This window comes from Vulpes lagopus, chromosome 7 (genome assembly GCF_018345385.1).
Source record: "Vulpes lagopus strain Blue_001 chromosome 7, ASM1834538v1, whole genome shotgun sequence".
NCBI classification, from domain to species: Eukaryota; Metazoa; Chordata; class Mammalia; order Carnivora; family Canidae; genus Vulpes; species Vulpes lagopus.
The window spans coordinates 68325123-68332751 of NC_054830.1; positions in this window are offsets into that span (position 1 = coordinate 68325123).

The window sequence follows — 7629 nt, forward strand, 5'->3', positions numbered from 1 at the left end:
GGAGTTAGCAGTGGGAGGTCAAGTAAAAGAAGTTCTGAGATGGCACCAGAACTACCAGAAGTCACGGGCCAGCCTGGCTCTCGGAGGCGGCAGTGCGCAGGAGCTGCGAGGGGTGGTGAGAGAGACCAGAGCAGCTGGCTCATGCCTCTCCAGCTCAAGGCCCAGCCCCTGTAATGAAGGCACCTGAGAAATCTCTTGTGGGTACCTTGTCATGTATCACAGTCGGGTTTCCAGGAAACGGGCTCTGAGGCGGGCTGTGTGCCCAAGAGGTATTGGAGAAGCTTCCGGGAGGTAGGCCAGGGAGAAGTGAAGGAAGAAGGACTGCGTTGAGGGAAAAACGATGAAATGCAGCTGCCACTGAGCCTCAGTTGATCCTCCAGGGAATTCCAGAGCCAGGATGGCCCTTGAGAGTTGTCCCAAAATCAAGACAAAGGGGCTGGACTTTTGTTTTTTTTTTTTAAAGATTTTATTTATTTATTCTTGAGAGATAGAAGGAGAGACAGAGCCAGAGACATAGCCAGAGGGAGAAGCAGGCTCCATGCACCGGGAGCCCAACGTGGGATTCGATCCCAGGTCTCCAGGATCGCGCCCTGGGCCAAAGGCAGGCGCCAAACCGCTGCGCCACCCAGGGATCCGGGGCTGGACTTTTGATCTGTGCATCAGCCAGTCCTTGGCCATGGACCACCCCCTAGGAGGGTGCCTAATGTGGGGCAGGCGGTCCCCAGCAGCTGAAGGCAATGTCCCCTGAAGTGCACAGCTGGGAGCCATCAGCGACTGGGGTACAGGAGCAGGGACACTGAAGAAAGAATCTGCGTGGAGTAGCATGGCACGGTGCGACACGTCTTCACACACACGTACACACGCACACACGCACTTAGAGTTCCTGGAGGGCAGAGATTATGTGCTGTTGTGTTTTTTCACTTCTAGCCTAGCACCTGGCGCAGAGTATTGTTAGAGTCAATAGAAACGTTGAGCATCTCTCCTGTGCCAGGCATTGTGCTGGGCACATTACATGGAATATTCGCAGAATCCCTGAAATGATTCTGTATGGTGCAAATCATTCCAAAGTACAAGTTGTTAACAGCATCTTACAGAAGCAGAAATCGAATCTCAAAAAGCAATGTGCCCTGTCAGCCAACAAATAAGGGCAAAATTAGCATTTGAATACAGGATTTGACCCAAGGCTCTTTCTTTCTTTCTTTCTTTTTTAAGATTTTATTTATTTATCCATGAGAGACACACACACAGAGAGAGAGAGAGAGAGAGAGGCAGAGACACAGGCAGAGGGAGAAGCAGGCTCCATGCAGGGAGCCCAACGTGGGACTCGATCCCGGGTCTCCAGGAATGCGCCCTGGGCCAAAGGTGACACTAAACCACCGAGCCACCCGGGCTGCCCCCAGGGCTCTTTCTGAGACACCACCTATGACCAAGACAGGTAACTGCCCGCCCAGTACCCATTCTCTTCTTTTCTCTTACTGAGGGAACCTTAATTTTATTTGGGGATGACTTGTTATCAGCTAAAAGGCTATATTTCCCAACATTCGTTGTTTAAAGGGTGGCCAGTGTGACACAAACAGAAATCCTTAGCTGAGACTTTGAGAAAGTTTTTGGAGCAGAGGCATTGACTCAACTTGAAGACTCACACTTGTCCAGTCCCACTCCCTTCCTCCTGCCTGAAAGTTGACATGAGACCTGAAGCTGCAATAACCATCTTGGGACTTGGAAGATAGAAGCCATGCTCTCAAGTTGGCAAAGCAGAATGATAGAAGTCTGGGACATCAGAGAGTTGCCATGCCAGTCTTAGAAGGCCCACCGCTATCTGTTTAAGCCCCTGGTTGTAGAATCCACAATTCCTTACAGGTATATTAGAGTTTGCTTATTCTGTTGTCTTGTAGATACAACCTAAAATTATATTTGGGTTGCACGGTCCCTCAAAATATACTTTTGCCCCAGTTGGAAATTCTATTAGGTAAATATGGGTGGGTTTTTTTTTTTTTAATATTGCAATGTTTATTTCCCACACTAACATATAACACCAGATCAAAGTAATAGTAACACCCTACTTTCATTTGGCTCCTTGTGGAATATGCATTATCTAATTTGGTCTTTGTAACAACTGTGCAAAATAGACAGGAAAGTGCTACTCTTCTAAATGTATTAATGAGAGAAACTGAAATTCAGAGATAGCAAGTCAGAGAGTCTTCAGATCTTGGGACAATAAGAGACTGTAAATAGTTGGATCATGTCCATTTCATAGCAAGTATCCTTCGGCTCTTTCTTCTGGACCAAATAGAATCCAAACTTCTTAGATGGCATCGCAAGCCTTTAAAACCAGAATCCCACCTAGCTCTTGTACTTCAGGAGGAGTAATGTGATTTGACAACTGAGCATTAGCCTGGGATCCCTCCAGAAACGGAAACAAGAACTTGAGTGCAGACAGTTTATTTGGGAGTTGACCCCAAAAGTGAGAGGTACCAGACAAAGTGAAACAGGGAAAGTAAGAAAAGACAGTTGAAGAGTATGTTATGTTAGTCACCACTGGGGCCATTGGACCTCAGTCTTGCTATGGCCCCCCCTGAGGAGCACACAGGAATCATCTACTCTAAAATCAACATGGAGAAGTATTTATCCATTGACTCCCATCCCCCACTATATGATGGCTGCCCCAGAAGGCCCACACTTCCCCACCCTTCTGGGCCTCACATGTGTAAACCATCCTTCCCAGGAGCATTGGAGAAGCCAAGTAGCAGAACAATGAAAACCGTAGAGCTTGTCCTTGAGGTGAGATCTGTCAGGGCTAAATGAATTAAAAATCTGATTAAATAAGATATTGCTAGATGAATAATCCTACAGACCACAGCTATAAAATCTGGGCATGATGCAATGAACAGCTCCCTGAAATCACTAGAAGGGGGACCAGAAATCAGGCAGATTCTGGGGCAGGGAAATCGTACAACATGACTTCCCATTTTCATAATGTCCAATTTACAATGTAAAATAACCCAGTGTGTAATGAACCAGGAAAATGGAACACATTCTCAAGACAAAAGAAAAGTAACTGGAAACAGCCCCAAGATAATCCAGATGTTAGAACTAGAAGATGAGGGTTTTTCAATGGCTGTTACAACTATTCACAATGGAATAAAAGAAAATATACTTCTGATGGATGAAAAGCTAGAAAATCTCAATAGGGAAAGAAAAATCAAAATGATTTTTTTCAATGAAATGGACATTCTAGAAATTAAACACACACTATTTTAATTTTTTTAAATGTAATGGATAGATTTAAAAGCCAAGTGAAAATAACAGAGGGAAGAGTAAGTGAACTTGAACGTAGAGCAACAAAAGTTATATAATATGAAGAACACAGAGAAAAAGAGGTTGTGTGGGTCTGGTTTTGTTTTTTGTTTTTTTAAGAAGAGACTCAGGGAGCGCCTGGGTGGCTCAATTAAACGTCTGCCTTCAGCTCAGGTCATGATCTCAGGGTCCTGGGATCCAGCCCCACGTCAGGCTCCCTGCTCACTGGGAAACCTGTTTCTCCCTCTCCCACTTCCTGTGGCTCTGCCCACTTGTGCTCTCTCTCTTTGTCAAATAAATAATAAATAGAATCTTTAAAAATAAAGAAGAGACTCAGGGCTTGTTAGTTACTACCAAGTGGTCTGGCATATATAATTGGAGTGCCGGAAGGACAGGAGAGAAGGGAGTGCAGCAGAGAAAATATTTGAAAAAAAAATGGCTGAAATTTCTCCAAATTTGGTTAAAAGCATAAATTTCAAGATTTAAGATACTCAGTGGACATTAAACAGGATAAACATGAAGAAGGCTATGCTGAGCTACATTATAGTCAACTAAAGCCAGTGATAAGGAATAAATCATGACAGTGACAAGGATAACAGCAGGTTACATACAGGAAAAATTGTGTCTGTGGGCATCATGAAAGTGTGCACAGAACATCCTAAGGAATATACAAAAGAAGAAAAAAAGCTATAGAATAATAAGTGAATCCATCAAGATTAAAGGAGTCAAGGCCAAGATACAAAACCTAATTGCATTACTATACTGAGACGAGCAATTGGAAAATAAAATTAAGAAATCAACTGCATGTATAATACACTCTAATGTACTATAATCAAGTCACTGAGACCCTAGCATAAAGGTAGACACAAAAATCAATGGAAAAAATAGAGATTTTAGAAATAGCCCCGTTCTAATGTGGTCAATTGATTAGACAAAGAAGCCAAGGCATTTTAAATGGGGAAAGAATAGACTTTTCAACGAGTGGTGCTGGAACAACTGGGTATCCATATGGAAAAATTTAACTTTGACCCATATAGCAAACCACGTAAGAAATTAACTCAAAAGTATTCACAGATCTAAGTATAAAAGCTAAAACTATAAATCTCCTAGGAAAAATAAAAAGAGAAAAATGCTTGTGACCTTGGGTATAGGCAAAGAAAACAAACTTTTTTAAAAAATTGATAAAATGGACTTCGTCAAAATGTAAGCTTTTGATCTTCGGAAGATATTGTTAAGAAAACCAAAGACAAACCAGAGACTGGGAGAAAGTATTTACAAAACATATATGTGACGGGAATCAGAGATTTAGAGACGTGATGTGATCCACAAGTACCTGAAATACAGAACTTAAACAGATGAGGGTTTATTTTTCTCACACAACCAAAAATCTAGAGGTGAGAAATAGATGGCAATGGTTTGGCCTCTCAACGATGCTGTCAGAGACACTGGCTCCTTCTTTTTTCTCTGTGCTATTACTGGCATGATGTCTTTATCCTCACGTTTCTTGCTTCATTGCTCAAGATAGCTGCCATGGTTCCAGTCAACGCTTCATCACATAAAGCAGGAAAAAGGAAAAAAAGACAAGGAGCCATCCCTGCTGCATCTCTTTTCTTTTATCATGGCAATAAAAGACTTTTCCAGAAGCTCCCTTTAGCTGAAGTCTGCTGAGTTCTCACTGGCCAGGAGAAAAATCACATGGCCATCACTAGCTCCAAAGGGATCTAAAAAGTGAGGAACAAAATGGTCATAATTGGCCTAGATCTCCTTGTCATGATCATCTTGGAAATGGTACTACAGATGCCTCTAGGATCTAAAATCAAGGATCTTTATCAGCAAGGAAAAAGAAGGGTGACCATATATTGGGAGTCAACTTAGTAGTGCTGTCACTTTACCCTAAACTCTAGCCATAAGCTTGTACTTTCCCATATATTCCAAGCTCTTTTGTGTATCCATTTCTTTGCATCTGCTGCCTGGAAAGGCCTTGCTCTTTGTCTTCACTCAACAAATGCCTTCTTAGCCTTCAAAATTCAGGGCAATTTTACCACGATAAAAATACATATTAAAATGACAAACAAACAAAAAACAACTGGGCAGACATCATCTCCTTTGGAATGCCTTTCTCTCTCTCTCTCTCCCTAACGTGGATTAAATATCCACCATCAGGAATGCCCGAGCTCCCTGCAAAGTGCACCTAATGGATTGTCCATGAAGCGAACGGCCAGCTTACTCCCTTTTCTCTTCACAAAATGGTACCAGAGCCAGAGAAATCTTGCAATGGCTCTGCATCTCCTGATTCTAATCCCTGCCTGACGTTCAGTTGCATTTCTGCCATTTGGTTCTCGAGGACCACCCCAAATCCTTAAAACTCTTATAATAAACTTCCCTTTTTGTTTATGCTAACTCAAGCCAGTTTCTGTTACTTGAATCCAAAGAATCCTGGTTAATACATGATTCCTTACTCACTGGTATCGTCGCATTACCCGCGGGGACAAAGACCCACCCATGAGGTGTCTGTGAGCTCCCCTGCATTTCCCAACCTCCACAGATGGTAATTTAGGGGTGGTCAGGTGACCCAGGTCTAGACAGTGAGCTATGGACAGAAGTGATGTGTGTTATTTCTGGGCCAAGGCAGTTAAGAGCCAAGGTACCCCTTCACCTCTCCTTATCCGACTGCGACCGTAATGTGTCCTATATGGTGTGGCTATGAGACGGAAGGGGGCTTCTTAACCGGCATTGGACTTTGCATGAGCAAAAAAAAAAAAAAAAAAAAAAAAAAAAAAAACTGGCTTTATTTCATGATCGGCCACTATTCTTGGCAAGTTTGTTTGATGCAGCAGCTACCATTAATTACACTATTCCATCCATTAAATTATAGCTCTGTGTTACCGATCTCTTTCATTAGAACGTGATCCATTTGAGGTCATTAGTAAGTGTTTGTTGTATCGCTCTAGCACCCGCCCCTACAGAGCCCGGGACAAGTGTGTTAAATGTGTGTTAGGCGACTTACGAGTGAATGAGTCATTCCACCTGATGTTTTAACACCTCAAGTAAACACTAGTAACCGGAGAGAAACTTCTAGAGCTGGAAATTGAGCCTAGAATCTTCTAACTCCACGCCAAGGGCTTTTTTGTGACTAGCCATCATCATTGCGGGTAGGTGACGGGAACTGTGAATTAACGCCAATGTGCGGCAATTCAGAGACAGGCAGTCTATGTGCAGCTTTCTAGGACAATTATTCTGGAAAGTCTTTTCTGGGAAAGGGCCCAAGAATTTATGCACAGCAAAGGAGAAAGACTTCTTTAAACATTGACTGCTTCTGTTGCTCTGGTCATGAAACTCTGAAAACAACGCAAGTCAGAAGCTTCCTCGGGGACAGAGGAGCATCTGTCCTTTCCAAAAAGTCAACATTCCTATTAAAAACTCTACTACTGTCTGTCTTAAACGTGCCCCTCCGGTCACTCTACCTTTCTGCTCTGAGCTTCATAATGCCAACCAGTATGCGCTACGGTCAAGGGCCCTGGCCTCCAGGAGCGGGCCCTATCTAGCGGGGATCTCTAGCAGGAGCTCAGGAGGGAGGTGCATGACTCTTTAGTGGGCTTTTGCCCCAACTGAAGGTTCCTGCTCTCTGTTAACTCCTTTTTTGCCCCTTCTTTTCAGCCTAGGGATGGTACCAACTCTACTGTTTCTTCTTTTTTTTAAGGTTTTTAAATTTTTTAATTTATTATTCATTATTATTTATTATTCATGAGACACATAGAGAGAGAGGCAGAGACACAGGCAGAGGGAGAAGCAGGCTCCCTGCGAGGATCCTGATGCAGGACTCGATCCCAGAACCCCAGGATCACACCCTGAGCCAAAGGCAGATGCTCTGCCCCTGAGCCACCAGGTACCCCAGCTCCACTGTTTCTGTACCTCAGGTCTCACAGCATCCCTTGGGGTTCCCTTGTACTACCGTACCTTTGTAGCTGACCCCTTTATCAGGGAACCTTCCCCCAACTATTCTGATTTGAGTGTATCATCTGTTTCTTATTGAGACCCTGACTGATAGAATAACTTTTTCCAAATTACAGATTCCATATCCTGATTACATTTTTACATGCATAGTGTGGGCCCTTCAGACAGAGATTGAAGAAGAAAAATAAACGTCATCAATAATGCTACTCCTAAAGACATCTAACATTTTTGGAGCATTTCTTTATAAGATTTTTCTGAGCACACCTTACACGGGCTTTCTTCTGAATTGTGGTGAAATATAAACAACATAAAATTTACCATGTTAACAATTTTTTAAAGATTTTATTTATTTATTCATGAGAGACACAGAGAGAGAGG